General features: G+C 40.2%; 1 pseudogene; it reads left to right on the forward strand.

The window, feature by feature from the left end:
• The first annotated feature begins 1,871 nt into the window (after nucleotides 1–1,871).
• The window catches only part of LOC111540434, an 18,868-nt pseudogene continuing 1,945 nt past the window's right edge, over nucleotides 1,872–18,794 (forward strand).

Below are 18,794 nucleotides of genomic sequence, written 5' to 3' on the forward strand. Positions count from 1 at the left end.
AAAATGACAAATTATATATATATATATATATATTTTTTTTTTTTTTTTTTTTTTTTTTTTTGAGACAGAGTCTCACTCTGTCGCCCAGGCTGGAGTGCAGTGGCCCGATCTCAGCTCACTGCAAGCTCCGCCTCCCGGGTTTACGCCATTCTCCTGCCTCAGCCTCCCGAGTAGCTGGGACTACAGGCGCCCGCCACCTCGCCCGGCTAGTTTTCTTTGTATTTTTTAGTAGATACGGGGTTTCACCGGGTCAGCCAGGATGGTCTCGATCTCCTGAACTCGTGATCCGCCCATCTTGGCCTCCCAAAGTGCTGGGATTACAGGCTTGAGCCACCGCGCCCGGCCACAAATTATATTTTTTAAAGAAATATACAAGAGAAGGGAAGAAAAGCATAGTACCAACTGTAAATATTTTGAAGACAAGGAACGTTTATCTTTTATGAAAGTTTCCTGTGGGCCTCTTCCAGCCTTATTTACTACAAATCATTAACTATCTTCACTCTCTGTGGTAGCAGCTAAATCATCACCCTCATTCACCATTGCTCTCCCCAACCTCTAAATCAGCAGCCCAGGAAGGTTCTTCATGAGCACTCTGCAGCGCCTACCCACTGCCAACTTCCCCTTCCCGTGACACGCAGCTCTGTGCCAGCATCTCCCAGGGAAGCACAGTCACGCAAAGAAAATCTGCAATCCCAAATACTAGAAAGCAGCACTAGTTTGCTACTAGTTATAAACTATAGTTATATATAGTTATAAATACTCATATTTAATATTTTCTTCATCTGTCTTTCACATACCATACACACATGCCTTTTGTATTAGTCTGTTCTCACATTGCTATAAAAAATTACCTGAGACTGGGTAATTTATAAAGAAAATAAGTTTAATTGGCTCACAGTTCTACAGGCTATACAGGAAGCATGGCTGGAGAGGCCTCAGGAAACTTACAATCATGGTGGAAGGCAAACGGGAAGCAGGCACGTCCTACATGGCTGGAGCAGGAGGAAGAGAGTGAAGGAGGAGGTGCTGCATACTTTTTTTTTTTTTTTTTGAGATGGAGCCTCACTCTGTCACCCAGGCTGTAGTGCAGTGGCATGATCTCAGTCACTGCAACCTCCACCTCCTGGGTTCAAGCGATCCTCCTGCCCCAGCCTCCTGAGTAGCTGAGACTACAGGCATGCACCACCACGCCCAGCTAATTTTTGTATTTTTAGTAGAGACAGGGTTTTACCATGTTGGCTGGGCTGGTCTCGAACTCCTGACCTAGTGATCCACCCGCCTCAGCCTCCCAAAGTGCTGGGATTACAGGCATGAGTCACCATGCCCAGTGGTGCTACACACTTTTAAACAACCAGATCGTAAGAACTCATTATCATGAGAACAGCAAGGGGAAAATCTGTCCCCATGATCCAGTCACCTCCTACCAGGCCCCTCCTCCAACACTGGGGGTTACAATTCAACGTGAGATTGGGGTGGGGGGGCACGAATCCAAACCATATCACCTTGGTTGTCTACACTACTGTGGGGGTAAGGGTAGAGGGAGGGAATAGAAAAGAACACCAATCATGCTGCTGGTAGTTGTCATCCTGAACCTTATGTGTTTAAAAGATGTAATGTATGCACAATCAGAAAGCCTAGATTAACCAGTAACTTTAATCTTATTACTGACTTCCTGTTTAGTCTGGAACAAATCTTATTTCTATCTTTCAACAGAAAATGGGGTTATAATAACATTATTATAATGTGTTTCACAGCAGGGTTATGTGAATTTAATGCTTAGTCATTTCAAAGCCTGTGATAAAAAACAAATACTGTGTAAATCTGAACTCACTGTTTCTCAGGAAAAATGCTGAAGTCCCTTTGGAGCCATCATGGACATCCACCCGTATGCTCCTTCCTGGCGCTTGAGACAGTGCATACCTCCTTTAGAATCATGCACAAAGTAAAATAACAGTAACCGCATCTGTAAAGACCTTTGCAGTTCCCAAAGCCCTTTTTACATATATAATATGGCCACTGATTCTTCTTGTTCAGCCTAGTAAAGACAAGGAGAAAAGAACCTGGAAAAGGGTTTTCTCCACCGCATACACATGCATGTCTTCCAGAGCCAGCTAGCAACCTAAAATCAAATAGTTTGCTGCTATTCCCACAGCCAATTTAACTATGTAATTAAAGACTGATGGGAAAATAACTTGTCAGGTTACACAACGTGTTCCACCTCAGACTCCCCAATGTTTCTGCTCTCTTCCATGTTCTTGGCTCTTCTTTCTGAGAAAGAAAGGTACTCTCATTCCTCACTTTGAGTTCTTCATCTCATCCCTTTTTGCTTTTCCTCAAATTTTATTCATCAGTTACTCTCCTCCCAGTTTGCATGTTCTCTCTCTTTACATAGTTTATATCCTAGTGGGAGGAGACAGATTATAAATGCATGAACAAATAGACAAGGTAATTCCAAACTGTATGAAGTCCTATGAGGGACATAAAGCAAGTCCTATGAGGGAAACAAAGCAAGGTCACTTGAGAGCAATGAGGGCTGAGGGAAAGACTACTTTAAATCAAGTACACAGGAATGAGAACCCTTTGGGGAGGTGATAACGACAATTGAACAGAAACCTGAGGATGAGAAGGATGGGATGGCATATTCTAAACAAAGGGAACCATATGCAAATATCCTAATGCAGGAAGAAGATTGGTATGACGAAGGAATAGAAGGGAAAGGTGAGAACTTGTCTCTCTTCTCTGGTTAAAGGTCGTGGCTGGAGTGTAGTGCAGGAGAAGTAAAGTGGTATGCAGTACAGTTGAAAATATAGGCCAGGTTGTGCAGAGTTCGTGGTCTCAGGCAGTGTGGATTTGTTTCGTTTTTTTAAATCTTAAGTTCAAAGGGAATCCACTGAAACATTTTCAGAAGGCAAGTTACATGATCTGATGATTTAATTTTTTAAAAGTCATTCTGGCCAGGCACAGTGGCTCACACCCATAATCCCAATTCTGTGGGAAACCAAGGCAGGAGGATCACTTGAGCGCAGAAGTTCAAAACCAACCTGGGCAACATAGCGAGACCCCGTCTCTACAAAAAAATTTAAAAATTAGCCAGACATAGTGGTATATGCCTGTAGTCCCAGCTACTTAAGAGGCTGAGGTGGAATAATAGCTTGAGCCTGGGAGGTCGAGGCTGCAGTGAGCCATTATCACACAACTGCATTAAATCACTTTGACTACATGGGGAAAACAGATGAGAAATAGTAGGATATTTTTTAGGAAAGTGGCAACTCTATTTATTCCTTAAGATTTGGCTTCTGTGCCCAACAGTTTTCTGAAAGTGTTTTCTGAAATATCATCAGTTCATTTGTTCTGCATTGTGAAACCTGAAAAAGCCAATCCTTCAAGATAAATCCTTAGTGTCTAACTGGGCCTGAATTGAAAACAGAGCCAATTGGCCATTTGCTGATTAGAGATCACACATGTACTCTGAGTTCCTTACAGGCTTTTGCTTAACTTTGCAGCTTTTTTTTTTTTTTTTGAGACGGAGTCTCGCTCTGTCACCCAGGCTGGAGTGCTGTGGCCGGATCTCAGCTCACTGCAAGCTCTGCCTCCCGGGTTTATGCCATTCTCCTGCCCAGCCTCCTGAGTAGCTGAGACTACAGGCGCCCGCCACCTTGCCCGGCTAGTTTTTTGTATTTTTTAGTAGAGACGGGGTTTCACCATGTTAGCCAGGATGGTCTCGATCTCCTGACCTCGTGATCCGGCCGTCTCGGCCTCCCAAAGTGCTGGGATTACAGGCTTGAGCCACCGCGCCCGGCCAACTTTGCAGCTTTCATAGCTGCCAGTTCCTGTTTATACTCCTGAACTAACCAATAAGCTGTAACCTGTGCCAACCAACCAAAACTCAGCAAACATCAACCAATCAGAACTAAGCAAGTTTGCATCTTTCATTTGCATAAATGGAGGAGCATGGGAACCTGGGTAGGTACTTTCTGTATAAAAACAACCCCTCCCTTTGTTCTCTGGAATGTACCTTCCTTTTGTGCCAAAGGCTGTGTCTCCCCAGTTTGCAAACTGTTCATTGGAATACTCTCTTTCTTCTAAATTCCTTTTCAGAAAATTTTTGTTCACAGTATTTATTGTTGAGCACCTACAATGTTACAGACAGTCTTCTAACAGTCAAAAACATCTGCTCTCAGCAGAAGCCCAGGCACATGTCTGTAGTTCCAGCTACTTCTGAGGCTGAGACAAGAGCATCACTTGAGCCTAGGGATTTGAGGCTGCAGTGCACTGTGATTGTGCCTGTGAATAGCCACTGCCCTCCAATCTGGGCAATAAGTAAGATCCTGCCTCTAAACAAACATCTGCCCTCATGGAGCTTATATTTTTAAGAATTGGCCAATTCCAAAAAGTTTCTCAGTCCGCAGAGTCCTTAATCTCTCATTGGCATTTCACACTGTAGACCACCCTCTCCTTCATGAATTTCTCTTATGTTACCAGAAAGAGCTCCTGATCCAGACCCCAGGAGAGGGTTCTTGGATCTCACTGAAGAAAGAATTTGGGGCCAGTCCACAGTGCCAGTGCAAAGCAAAAGCAAGTTTATTAAGGAAGTAAAGTGGTGAAAGAATAGCTACTCTATAGACAGAGTAGAGCGTTTCTGAAAGTAAGAGGAGGAACGTGCCCACCCCTAGGTACAATGCTTATTTATATATAGGATAACAACAACAACAAAAAAAAAACACACACGGGGAGATTTGCTCTGCTAGAAGGGTTTGTGATTTAAAAAATTGATTTTCTTAATCACTGTATTTTGCAAGAATTGATATTATTTATCTTTAAAGCAAAATTAGGAGTGCTTTTGTTTTCAACGTATCAGGACATTCCTGAGTCTGGGTCTGCTTAGTAAACGTTATTAATCTGTTCTGTTAATGTAGCGCCTAGGAATACCTACCCTCCTGGGAATGCAGACCAACAAGTCCCAGCCTCACTTTTCTTAGCCCTCACTCAAGATGGAGTAGCTCTGGTTCAAATGCTCTGACACTTGCATCACCAAGACACTGCAGAATTCTGGGTTTTCTCCTGCACCCCTTCTTGGTCATCCTTTGTGTCCTCAATCAAGTCCTCATTCTTCTCCTAAATGTAGATTATCTAGATAATTCTGTTTTCTTTTTCAATGACAACAATAAAACATGTTCATTGAACACCTACTATGTGCAAGACCATGTACAGAATACACTAGCAATACAAAATTAATAAATTCTCTTGCTCCTACAGTGTCATTATTAACACCAGTAGATGATTTCAAATCTGTCTCCAGTTTCAAGTCCTTTTTTGATCTCTTCTGGCCTTCATTCTCATTGTTTAATATCTCCATCTGGATGTCTTGTAAGCATTTCCTACTTTAACACTTGAAATAAAATTTATTATCTTCCCATCAGAGTAGTCCAAAAAATTAGAGAAAACTACTTCTCTGTTTTTGTTATTGACACCACTCTTGTAGGTAGCATCAAATATATATACATATAAAATAAAAATAAATAAATAAATAAATATAAATAAATAAGAAAGGCTCTTTCTGGAATTTCTTATCTGGAATTTGGATATTCCAGCCTCTTGAGTAGCTGGAATTACTACAGGTTCCACCTACTCAAGGTGCTCTCTTGAATAGCTGGAATTACAGGTTCCAACTACTCACGTGCAACCACACCCAGCTTGCCTCAAAATTTTATAATCAACTTTGACTGCTCTTTCTTATTCTCAAGTTGCCAAGTGCTTTAGATTCTAGATCTAGGCCACGTGCAGTGGCTCACGTCTGTAATCCCAACACTTTGGAGGCCAAAGCAGGAGGAACACTTGAGCCCAGGAGTTTGAGACCAGCATGAGCAATATAAGGAGGCCCCATCTCTACAAAAAAATAAAAATAATTTAGCCAGATGTGGTGGTACACACCTGTGGTCTCAGCTACTTGGGAGGCTGAGGTGGGAGGATCACTTGAGCCCAGGAGGTCAAGGCTGCAGTGAGCCATGATTGTGTCACTGCACTCCAGCCTGGGTGACAAAGTAAGACCCCATCTCAAAAAATAAATTTTTTTTTTTTTTTTTTTTGAGACGGAGTCTTGCTTTGTCGCCCGAGCTGGAATGCTGTGGCCGGATCTCAGCTCACTGCAAGCTCCACCTCCCGGGTTTACGCCATTCTCCTGCCTCAGCCTCCCGAGTAGCTGGGACTGCAGGCGCCCGCCACCTCGCCCGGCTAGTTTTTTGTATTTTTAGTAGAGACGGGGTTTCACCGTGTTAGCCAGGATGGTCTCGATCTCCTGACCTCGTGATCCTCCCGTCTCGGCCTCCCAAAGTGCTGGGATTACAGGCTTGAGCCACCGCGCCCGGCAAAATTTTTTTTAAAAATCCATATCTAGTGTGTTTCTCCCTTTTCTTCCCTGTATTGGGGCACAGAAATGATTCTCCAAATATAGCCATGCTGAGTGCTTTTGAAAATCCTCAAAAATAAGCCTGAGAAGAAAGGTCTTTCTCTATGCCCCTTCTCCCACCTTCCTGTCTCTCTGATCCTGTTTCCAGAAGCACCCTAAGAAAGACTCTTGGCCAGGCATGGTGGCTCGCACCTGTAATCCCAACACTTTGGGAGGCCTAGGTGGGCGGCTCATCTGAGGTCAGGAGTTCGAGAGCAGCCTGGCCAATATGGTGAAACCGTGTCTCTACTAAAAATACCAAAATTAGCCAGACATGGTGGTAGTGGGTGCCTGTAATCCCAGCTACTCGGGAGGCTGAGGCAGGAGAATCGCTTGAACCTGGGAGAGGGAGGTTGCAATGAGCCAGGATCCTGCCACTGCACTCCAGCCTGGGCAACGGAGGGAGACTCTGTCTCAAAAAAATAAAAATAAATAAATAAATAAGAAAGACTCTTTCTAGAATTTCTTATCTGAAGAAGAAAGTTTGAATACAATTGTCTTAAGACTCCCTCCCTAGGAATCTCATCAAATAACCAGAAAAGATCAACCACCAGAGAAGAGAAGAGACTGGGGGTCATCCCCACACCCAGACAGACTTTTCATCTGTTCTTCTGAGAGCAGCACCGAGAGATTTCCCAGGGACTTTATCTACATAATAAGACAGACTTTGTTTCTGTGCAGCTCTGTTCTTTTTTTGAGATGGAGTCTCGCTCTGTTGCCCAGGCTGGAGTGCAGTGGTGTGATCTCGGCTCATTACAACCTCCACCTCCTGGGTTCAAGCGATTCTCTTGTCTCAGCCTCCTGAGTAGGTGGGATTACAGACGCCCACCACCATACCCAGCTAATTTTTGTATTTTGAGTAGAGTCAGGGTTTCACCCTGTTGGCCAGGCTGGTCTCAAACTCCTGACTTCAGGTGATCCGCCCACCTCGGCCTCCCAAAGTGCTGGGATTACAGGCGTGAGCCACTGTGCCCGACCTGTCCTTCGCCTTTCTATATCATCTGCCTCCTACCTCCCAAGTCAGTACATCTCTCCCCTCTGAAAACAGGTACGTAAGCTTCTGTATAATAGTGCATTGTTGGGTCACCATTCTGTGATTCCCCCATGCTATTCACATGAAAATAAAATTGTGTATGCCTTTTCTCCTATGAATCTGCCTTTTGTCAGTTTTCAGTGAACCCTAAAGGGTGAAGGGAAAAGTTTCCTATTCCCTGGTGAATGCAGAGTTAATTCCACTACCTGCGCTTAGGAGGGCATACATCTTTACCTTCTTAAGGAATTTTACTCCTCTCTCCTATTTCTCCTTTCTCTTCTCAATTACTGCAACCATTTCATCATAACTGTTATTGAACACTTACTCTGTACTAGACACTATATGCAATTTGCTATTTCTTGTTTAATCTTTATGAAACCCCTATGAGAAAAATACTATAATCCCTGAGAAAAAGAGAAACAGCTCAGAGCGATCCGATCTCTGTGAGGTGTGCAAAATGTATCAGGTCCAGAGAGACATGAGCATGGAGCTTCAGTCATGCCCCCGGCACCCAGTCAATTGTTTAAAGGCATTTTGTTCTTGACTAGCTGCCTCGCCCATTACCTTCATGTTCCTGAAATTTGTGATACAAAGAACAATGTGTAGCCAATCAATAACTTATGTCATTTTAATGTAAAATCTTGGTAAACAATTTAGGAATTGCCTCTTTTTTATTTTTTTATTTTTTTATTTTTTATTTTTTTTGAGATGGAGTCTCGCTCTGTCTCCCGGGCTGGAGTGCAGTGGCCGGATCTCAGCTCACTGCAAGCTCCGCCTCCCGGGTTTACGCCATTCTCCCGCCTCAGCCTCCGGAGTAGCTGGGACTACAGGCGCCCGCCACGTCGCCCGGCTAGTTTTTTGTATTTTTTAGTAGAGACGGGGTTTCACAGTGTTAGCCAGGATGGTCTCGATTTTTCAGACCTCGTGATCCGCCCGTCTCGGCCTCCCAAAGTGCTGGGATTACAGGCTTGAGCCACCGCGCCCGGCCTCTTTTTTGCCTTTAAAACCCACTGGTAAGGCTGGGTGCAGTGGCTCATGCCTAAAACCCCAACACTTTGGGAAGCTGAGTCAGGAGGATTGCTCGAGGCCAGGAGTTCAGGCCCAGCAAGACCCTGTCTCTAATTATTTTTTTAAATGTTTAAACTATTTCTAATTACAGCAAATAGAAGTGTGTGTTCAGGGAAACTTGAATGCTTTTGGGTGGTCATCTTCAAACTTTGAGCTCAAATAAACTCTATGCTTAATCATATTTTCTGTATCTCATTATTTAAGGTTGACATTTTGGTGACCCAAACGGGACTTGAAGCAGACCTCCAGTGATCACTGTCACTTCACTGACAACTGAAGACCTGGTGCCAGTACTTTATCCAACCTTCTGGAGTCAACAATGATCCCTGGAAAGGCCCCTCTCAAGTTTGAATCTTCCTGGCTTGCTTGAGGATTGAGACATTATTTGAGCCTATACACATTCCTAAATTGATAGGGCTGAAATCGAAACTCTACTGTTCGGTAGGAGTTTCATTTGTTGTTCTTTAGTGATTTTGGTGATCACAGATTTTTAAGTTTCACTTTTTCTCTGATATTAAGGTCTTATTTGAATTACACCTTAGAGCTTTTCAAACTTTTCTCTCATTCAGAATTTTGGTCAGGAAATACCAGTTTATCACTGAAAAAGGAAAGTCTTTAAAACTGGCCAGATTGTGAAGCTCAGTTCAATTGACAAATTTAAACTTTTCTTCTTGAGTGATCAAAATTCCTCCTGCTAGGTCTTTTTGGCCATTCAAAAGGAAAGTCTTAGTTATGGGTAACCTTACTTCTATAACTGAGTCTTCCTCCTGAAGTAGAGATCCACCACTAGAAACACCAGCTGGATTCATGTTTAACACTCACAGCACCTCCTCATGCAAATATCTAGAAAAATGGATCTCATATTACTCAAGATGACCGCAAGTTACAATGGCCAAAATGGGGTACCTTTGAAACACCTAAACTAGTCTATCTGCATGATCCATTAGTAAAAGTCGGCTCTAAAAGAAAAGAAAATAACTGGGAGCTATTTTCAATGGTACTTAGAAACCTCTAAAAGAGGTTGTGATAAAGCCATTTCTCTGCAAGAGTAAGACAAAAGTACAAAACAATTTGTGAATTTAAAAATACTGCTAAAATTTTCCCCCTCCTTCAGCTCCTGTTTCTCTTTCTTTTTTTTTTTTTTTTTTTTTTTGAGATGGAGTCTCATTCTGTCGCCCAGCCTGGAGTGCAGTGGCATGATCTCAGCTCACTACAACCTCCACACACACACCCCTACCCTCAGGTTGAATCACATCTCCTGCCTCAGCCTCACGAGTAGCTGGGATTACAGGCATGCGTCATGCTCGACTAATTTTTGTAGTTTTTAGTAAAGACAGGGTTTCGCCATGTTGGCCAGGCTGGTCTCAAACTCCTGGCCTCAAGTGAACTGCCTGCCTTGGCCTCCCAAAGTGCTGGGATTACAGGTGTGAGCTGGCCTCCTCCTTCTCTTTTGACAGAACTTCCTTGTCCAGATTTACCTCCTCTTCCTCTTCTTCCTCCTTCTGCTGTTCTGGCTCCATTTTGGAAATACCTTGTGTCCATTAGAGGAGAACCTGACTTGATATATCAACCATGGTCAAAAGTAGAACTTAAAGGCATAATTTAAAAATTCCCAGATCCTCTTCAGGACCCCACTGAATTTGCTAGAAAATGTGATTTAAATGTTTGAGCTTATAATCCCAGATTATCTGGTTTATACCAAGTGATTCGCATGTTAGTGTCAGAAAGTAAAGCCAAAGATTAGATAGCAAAGGCAAATTGGAGAAATTGTTTAAAGGACTTCCATAAATTTTCTGAAGCAGATCATGAATGGGCCTGCAATACTGCCAAAGCTTTGCTAAATCCTATCCCCTTCGTTTTCCAAAAGTAGTTAATCGGAACAAAATATAACAATACCAACAAAATCTTGATGAGCCTGTAATGTTATACTATGAGAGTGTGAAAAAAAAAAAAAAAACATTTAAACAATATTCAGACCTATCAGAATAAATGTATGCTAACTTACCAAAATGATGTTCTCCTTAACTAAAACTTAGTAAATGGATCAGATGAAGAACTGGCATTTGTAACAAAGAGATAATGCCCCAGTTGGACTGCCTCTCAAACTCATGAGCTAGTTAATTTTGCTGATCAAATATCCCATACTCTACCTAAGGAAGAAAAAGAAAAAGTCAAACAAAGAGGAAAAGCTAAAACGATCATGAGCTTGCAACTAAAACAATTGTCTAACCTAGTAAGTTCCAAAACCAATCTAATCCTCTGCTTTGCAATTACTGCAAAAATCCTGGACATTACAAAAAGGATTGTAGATTATATAATATTCACAGCTCCTTCTCTCAAAGAAAAAAAAAGGGAAAATGTATTTAGAATTAAAAGATAAGATTGAATTATTAGGTTCAAGAATTTTTTTGAAATCTGATCCTATTAATTTATAAATTGCAGTTTATATTGTCATAGAGGAAGCCAAATTGTTAAATAATGAAGAGTTATAAGAGGAATTAAAGGCTGGGCACGGTGGCTCACACCTGTAATCCTGGCACTTTGGGAAGCCGAGGCAGGCGGATCACTTGAGGTCAGGGATTTAAGACCAGCCTGGCCAACATGGTGAAACCCTATGTCTACTAAAAATACAAAAAATTAGCTGGGTGTAGTGGCATACATCTGTAATCCCAGATACTCAGGAGGCTGAGGCAGGAGAACCACTTGAACCCGGAAGGAGGAGGTTGCGGTGAACCAAGATAATGCCACTGCACTCCAGCCTGGGTAAAAAAGCGCAACCCAGTCTCAAAAAAAAAAAAGAGCAATTAAAAGTGGTACCTGCTCTCTTTGGCTTTTGGGGTACCAGGGATTACTTTGTATTGTAAGAGAAAACCTGACTTTTGTATGTGTAATGGGTGACAAGTTACTGGCAAAAGCTGCAGTTTTGGAAGTGGCAGCCAGTGGTTGCAGTGAGTGGTTGTTACTGCAGGGGGCTTAGAGAAAAAGGAAGGTTTGAAACCTTGAAGGTTGTGGGAACACTCAACACCAAAAGATAGGACTACGGTGGGCTAATCACAGAGTGGGCTGATTGGCTTTGGGTCACCCACTAACCTTGGGGAATGTCTTTGTAGTGAGATGTACTGTGGAAGTGTTGACTTTGGAAAACAAAATACAAAAAGAATCAGCAATATTTCAAACAAAAATTTATGTAATCATTTTAGTGCTCCCATCAGTTCAGTCCCTTGTATTTCTTGTTCTGCTTGATGTTGACGTAGCAATCCTCATGAATGAGTCAGTCTTTTATTAGAATTCTGGGAGTTTTTATTTAGCCCATTTGTCCTAAAGTTATCAGAAATCAGTGTTCAAGAGTACTTGTTAGTCTTTTCCATGAAAAGCAATTTTGGAATACAGCTGATTGCAAATGCTTTTAGAGAAGAATTCAAAACAACAGCTGTGGATGATAAAAACTTAGAATAGACATGATTAAGATCTGATGAAAGTTCCAATTGACCAGGAAATTTAGTTATTGCTATTACATGTAGCATTTAAGATATCTAGTAGATGCAACAAGAATTATGACTGATAATGTAACAGCAGGATCATCAGAATTTTATAACTTTTATATACTTTTTAGAATATTTAAATTAATAACATATTCATACAAATGTAACTTTAACATAGCAATCAAAAATCATAGTAAAATTATGACTGATAAAATATTATATTTTTATTAATTTGTATGATTTTCGAAACACTTATATCAATAACATACCCATAAATGTAACTGAGAGAAGATCTAATACTATTATTTGACAATGCCTACCATACAATTTACCAAATAATTTAATATCTCTACAAAATGAGAGATACATTCTTTGATGTTTCCAGAGGCCCAACTAGAATATCCCAAAGTTAATTTTAAGCCAAAAAAACATACTTTAGAATTTCGATCCTGGTGAAATCTGCCAAAGACATCAAAAGATTTGAAACATTTGATCAAAAGAGAATCATGGGCTGGCTACAGTGGCTCAGGCCAGTAATCCCAGTGCTTTGGGAGGCTGAGGTGGGAGGATTGCTTGAGGCCGGGTGTTTAAGACCAGCCTGGGCTACATTAGCAAAATCTCATCTCCATGAAAAGTTTTTACAGCATGGTAGCGCAAACCTGTAGTCCCAGCAGGTTGAGAGGTCAAGGCAGATGATTGCTTGAGGCCAGAAGTTCAAGACCAGCCTGGGCAACATAGGGAGACCTGGTATCTACAAATAAAAATGAAAAATGAACTGGTTATGGTGACACACACCTGTAGTCCTAGCTACTCAGGAGACCAAGGATTGCTTGAGCCCCAGAGTTCAAAATTACAGCAAGTTGTGATTGCACCACTTCATTCCAGTTTGGGCAACAGAGCAAGACTTTATCTCTAAAACAAAAAATGAAAAAAAAAAAAAAAATTTAATTAGCTGGATGTTCTGGCATGCATCAGTAGTCCCAGCTATTCAGGAGGCTGAGATGGGAGGATCACTTGAGCCTAGTTTACAGTGAACTACGATCACACAACCGCACTCCAGCCTAGGCAACAGAGCAAGATCCTGTCTCAAAACAAAAACAAAAACAAAAATCTGAAAAATAAAACAGAATCACAGGTCACTGTTAAATAATAGTTACTCATTTAACCAGAGTGATAATCATAAAACTTCAAAAGCTATATAGAAGTTACATGATTGTGAAAACCTTAACCCATTTAAAGCTCAGTTTTCCTAAGTAACCAAAATCCTAATAAAGACAACACAAGGATTATCTTGATAAAATGTAAAATCTTTTTTTTTTTTAGATCTGTTACCAAAAAGGAAAAGAAAAACCTTCTGTTGTATAATTGCTTTTTCTCATGAGAAGCCCAGTTAGATAACCTAGAAGTCAAACCTGATGAAAAAGGTACTTGAATTTAAGCAGACAGAGGAAGAGTTTGTCCAGGATTATGATATACAATTTATTATCGAGAAATGTAAACAAGAAAACTAGTACCTTGAGTAGGGACACAAAGTAGGGACTCTTAGTAACAACATGAATGTTTCCTGGTTATACAGAATCAAGTTATACTGAAGGAAAACATTGCTTTTCTACACCTTCAAGATAAAACATTTTAGTGTTAGGCCATCTAACATCAGTGTTAGAACCAGAACAAAAGTTATAGGAATTGACAAAAACATTGAAAGAGAAAGTTACCATCCCAGCCAAGCAAAAAGATGTACCTTTCCCAGGGATAAAAAAAACAGAAGGCAATGACATGTGACCTGCAAGTCACATGCAGCAAGGTACAGTGAAAGTTGAACTTCTGAGATACAAGTCTGAAAAGTTTTAAAAAGATACAGATTTCACAATTAAAAATTCAGAACCTCTGAATTTTACTGAAAGCAAATCGATACTTGATGAAAAACTTGTTATTCTAACACAGGGAACCAAAATTTTAGTTTTGTATTAGTATAATTTAATATCAAACCTCAATCTTTAGAAAGACTTATAAGTAATTTCCTTTTAATTATAGCCAACTTGATCAAATGTAAATTTCCTTTCATAAATTTTCTTTTCACAAACCTCATCACAAAGTACTCTGACAATATGTACCATTGACAATATGCTTGGAATTTCTGCTTTGTCCTTTACTGTTGCTCTCTTAAATTTTACTTTATGACACAAATTTACCATATAGTTTTTTCTCATGTAAAATTATTATCTTTTCTTTTTAACCTTTCTTACCAAAAACACATCTTCATATCTATACTTTCTTCACATATCACTCTCCTGCTTAACTGGTTCTTTCCTGTCTGTTCTATATTTTGAAACAATGTTTAATTAACCTACAAATTGGACAAAATTATTTTTTTCTCAATAAAGAACACAACTTTATCCCTTTCTTTCTTTCTTTTTTTTTCTTTTTTGAGATGCAGTCTCACTCTGTTGCCAGGCTGGAGTGCAGTGGCACAATCTCAGCTCACTGCAACCTCTACCACCCGGGTTCAAGCAATTCTCCTGCCTCAGCCTCCCCAGTAGCTGGGATTACAGGCATGTACCACCATGCCCAGCTTATTTTTGTATTTTTAGTAGAGATGGGGTTTCACCATGTTGGCCAGGATGGTCTCAATCTCTTGACCTCATGATCCATCTGCCTCAGCCTCCCAAAGTGCTGGGATTACAGGTATAAGCCACCTTGCCCAGCCACTTTGTGACTTTCTTATAATTTTTTTCTATCAAAAATACATTTTGAATATATATGCACTCTTTGTATACAGAATTCTATATATTGATTACAATTTTTAACTCTTAAATTTAGTGAAACCTAGGAAGCAAGATCTTGAATTGTCTGTCACATATCAGTATTTTACTTTTAATTTCTTTTCTTTTTTTACCTACCTGGTTCATTTTCAATATATCAATACTTATCATGAGAATCATTTTGTAATTTTTAGAAACATGTTTCCCTATAACATAATTTTAAAATCTTATTTGATAATGACTCAGATTTAATTAGTATATATTAATTTAACACAACTTTAAGATATCAAATTACATTAAAAGTTCATTTATGGAAATTTATTTCATTTACCTAATTTATTTATTTTAGCAGATAACCTAGATTATTTCTGAAAACTGAAATACTAGACAAAGTTAGTTATGGTATCAAATTATTTCCTTGTTATCCATTTTTTTTGTTTGTTTGTTTTGTTTTCTTTTTTTTTTTTTTTTTTATTATACTTTAAGTTCTAGGGTACATGTGCATAACGTGCAGGTTACATATGTATACATGTGCCATGTTGGTGTGCTGCACCCATCAACTCGTCAGCACCCATCAATTCATCATTTATATCAGGTATAACTCCCCAATGCAATCCCTCCCCCCTCCCCCTCCCCATGATAGGCCCCAGTGTGTGATGTTCCCCTTCCCGAGTCCAAGTGAGCTCATTGTTCAGTTCCCACCTATGAGTGAGAACATGCGGTGTTTGGTTTTCTCCTCTTGTGATAATTTGCTAAGAATGATGGTTTCCAGCTGCATCCATGTCTCTACAAAGGACGCAAACTCATCCCTTTTTATGGCTGCATAGTATTCCATGGTGTATATGTGCCACATTTTCTTAATCCAGTCTGTCACTGATGGACATTTGGGTTGATTCCAAGTCTTTGCTATTGTGAATAGTGCCGCAATAAACATACGTGTGCATGTGTCTTTGTAGTAGCATAATTTATAATCCTTTGGGTATATACCCAGTAGTGGGATGGCTGGGTCATATGGTACATCTAGTTCTAGATCCTTGAGGAATCGCCATACTGTTTTCCATAATGGTTGAACTAGTTTACAATCCCACCAACATGTTATCCATTTTTATAGCCTGTGACTATCAGGTGTTCACTTAAATAAGAGCCTTAAAGTTAAGTATATTGGCATTTTGCTGATAAGCCAGAAGATAGGGCTGTTTTTATTAAATCAACAACATTAAATTAGTCTTGTCACAAAATTACACAAAGATCATTCTGTTTTAGGCTGAGTTTATAATTTTATAACCTTTGTGTTAAACCATGACAGCTTCAGATATCTAACAGAGAAAGATATAAAACTGTCTGACCAGTAAACCCAGGCAAAGTGTATGCTGACAATTCTGAAGACATTTCTATTTTTATTTTACCAATAATTTTAAAATCATCTTATTTATTAATGCTTTACTCATTCCACATAAACTAAAAGCCATGAGGGTTAATTACTATATATTTTATATGAGCATTCATTTCTCCTTAGGAGATTTCTGGTCAACTATGCCAGATTTTACCATGTAGACACAGCATATAATACATATAATACATGTATATATGTATAAATACATCTGAACACACCCACACACACACCTACACACACACACACAAAGATTTCACAACTTTCATTTTAGAATTTTAGTCATGAGATAGTAATAAAAAGTCATTGGCTTATAAAAGACAATTGGATCCAAATTATATTTCTGACAAAATTGGAATCTGTTTACATGGCTAAAATTTAATTGACCTTACAGATAATCTAATGAAGACTGTGGACCAAAATTTCAGGCAAATAAGTTTTTGTGGCAGTTTGATTTTAGTTTTTTGGTGAGAGTGTCTCACTCTGGCACCCAGGCTGGAGTGCTGTGGCATCATCATACCTCACTGCAGCCCTGAACTACTTGGCTCAACCAATCCTCCCACCTCAGCCTCCTCCCAAGTACCTAGTGCTACAGGCACATGCCACCACACCTGGCTAATTTATTTTTATTTTTATTTTCATTGAGATGAGGGTCTCACTATGTTACCCTGACTTGTCTTGAACTCCCTGCCTCAAATGATCCTCATGTCTTTGCTTCGCAAAGTGCTAGAAAGGCACGAGCCACCACGCCTGGTCGGCAGTTTGATTTTTGTAAAATCAATTTTACCCTTTTTTTCAGTTTCAAATGAGTTTAAGTTTTTTTTTTTTTTTTTTTTTTTTTTTGAGACAGAATCTCACTCTGTCGCCCAGGCTGGAGTGCAGTGGCGTGATCTCAGCTCACTGCAAGCTCCGCCTCCTGGGTTCATGCCATTCTCCTGCCTCAGCCTCCCAAGTAGCTGGGACTATAGGTGCCTGCCACCATGCCCAGCTAATTTTTTGTATTTTTAGTAGAGATGGGGTTTCAGCGTGTTCGCCAGGATGGTATTGATCTCCTGACCTCGTGATCCTCCCACCTTGGCCTCCCAAAGTGCTGGGATTACAGATATGAGCCACTGCGCCCAGCCAAGGTTACATTTTTAATATTTAGATTTTGGCTAGGACTGGCTGAATTGAATAAGAAAAATAAAATCCCCAATTATCCTTGAATTAGTAACACATCTATCTTTCATTTTCCAGTCTGGTTTGCTTGATTAACAAATGTGGACAGGAAAGATTAGAGCAGTTTCTCTCTCGCTCTCTCTCTCTCTCTCCTTTCAGCTTTTTTTGTTGTTGTTGTTTGTTTTTGTTTTTGTTTTTTTTTTGTTGGTCTCTGCATAGCAGAAAAAATAAAACTTTTGTATTGAACAGAGATTCCTTATATTACTGCTCCAAGCTCAAGATTTTGATCTGTTTGATCTAAGAGCCTAACTTTTATAAACACTTGTATAGTTCTTTCTCTTTTAGATTTCTAATTTTTCAATTAAGTGTTCCATTTTAATGGGGGCGGCTGAATGTATTTTACCATTGTCAGTGAAAGACTAAGATCACAAAAGGTCCAGGAAAGGTTGCAGGAAATCATAAGTGGCATTTATCAGTCCCAGTTTAGAAAAAATTTGTTGGATCGGCATTTTAACAATCTCAGTAGTTTTATTCTTGTTCTGTTTGCATATCTGTTCTACATTTAAATACCTTTCCCTCTTTTTAGAGAAAGAAATGTATGCATTGTGAAATTCCAAAAGTCTCTACCTAAGAGATACATGAGAGCCAAAGGAACAAGCAGAAAGGAATGAGTTCAAATAAAGGAGTGGGGTGGGGAAGTAGCCAGAAGGATAGGGAGAAGCAGTTGGAGGGGACAGGGAGAAAGCTGCTAAATCTTTTTCAATTTAGAAATAGTTTCAGGCTGACTAGGTGCAGCAGCGCACCTGTAATTCCAGCACTTTGGGAGGCTGTGGCGGGTAGATCGCTTGAGCCTGGGAGTTCAAGACCTCCCTAAGCAACATGAAAAAACCCTGTCTCTGCTAAAAATACAAAAATTAGCCAGGAGTGGTGGCGTTTGCCTATAGTCCCAGCTACTCTGGAGGCTGAGGTAGGAAGATCACTTGGGCCTGGGAGAGCAAGGTGACAGTGAGCTGTAATCATGACACTGTACTCCAGCCTGGACAACAGAGCAAGACCCTATCTCAAGGAGAAAGAAAAGAAAAATAGTTTCTGGTATCCTTTTATTTACCTATTGAATAGATGCAAATTTCTTTCAAAATTTCTTTTATAGGTTGGTGCAAACGTAATTGCGGTTTTGGAGGGTGAATTTTAAATCATTATAACTAGGCTCAAATATATCTTTATTAATCAAAATAATAACCATTATAGGCCAGGTGCAGTGGCTCACACCTGTAATCCCAGCACTTTGGGAGGCCGAGGCGGGCGGATCATGAGGTCAGGAGTTCGAGATCAGCCTGGCCAACATGGTAAAACCCCCATCTCTACTAAAAATACAAAAATTAGCTAGGCACTGGGGTATGCGCCTGTAGTCCCAGCTACTCGGGAGGCTGAGGCAGGAGAATCACTTGAACCCAGG

The sequence above is a fragment of the Piliocolobus tephrosceles genome, chromosome X (genome assembly GCF_002776525.5).
Source record: "Piliocolobus tephrosceles isolate RC106 chromosome X, ASM277652v3, whole genome shotgun sequence".
Lineage (NCBI taxonomy): Eukaryota > Metazoa > Chordata > Mammalia > Primates > Cercopithecidae > Piliocolobus > Piliocolobus tephrosceles.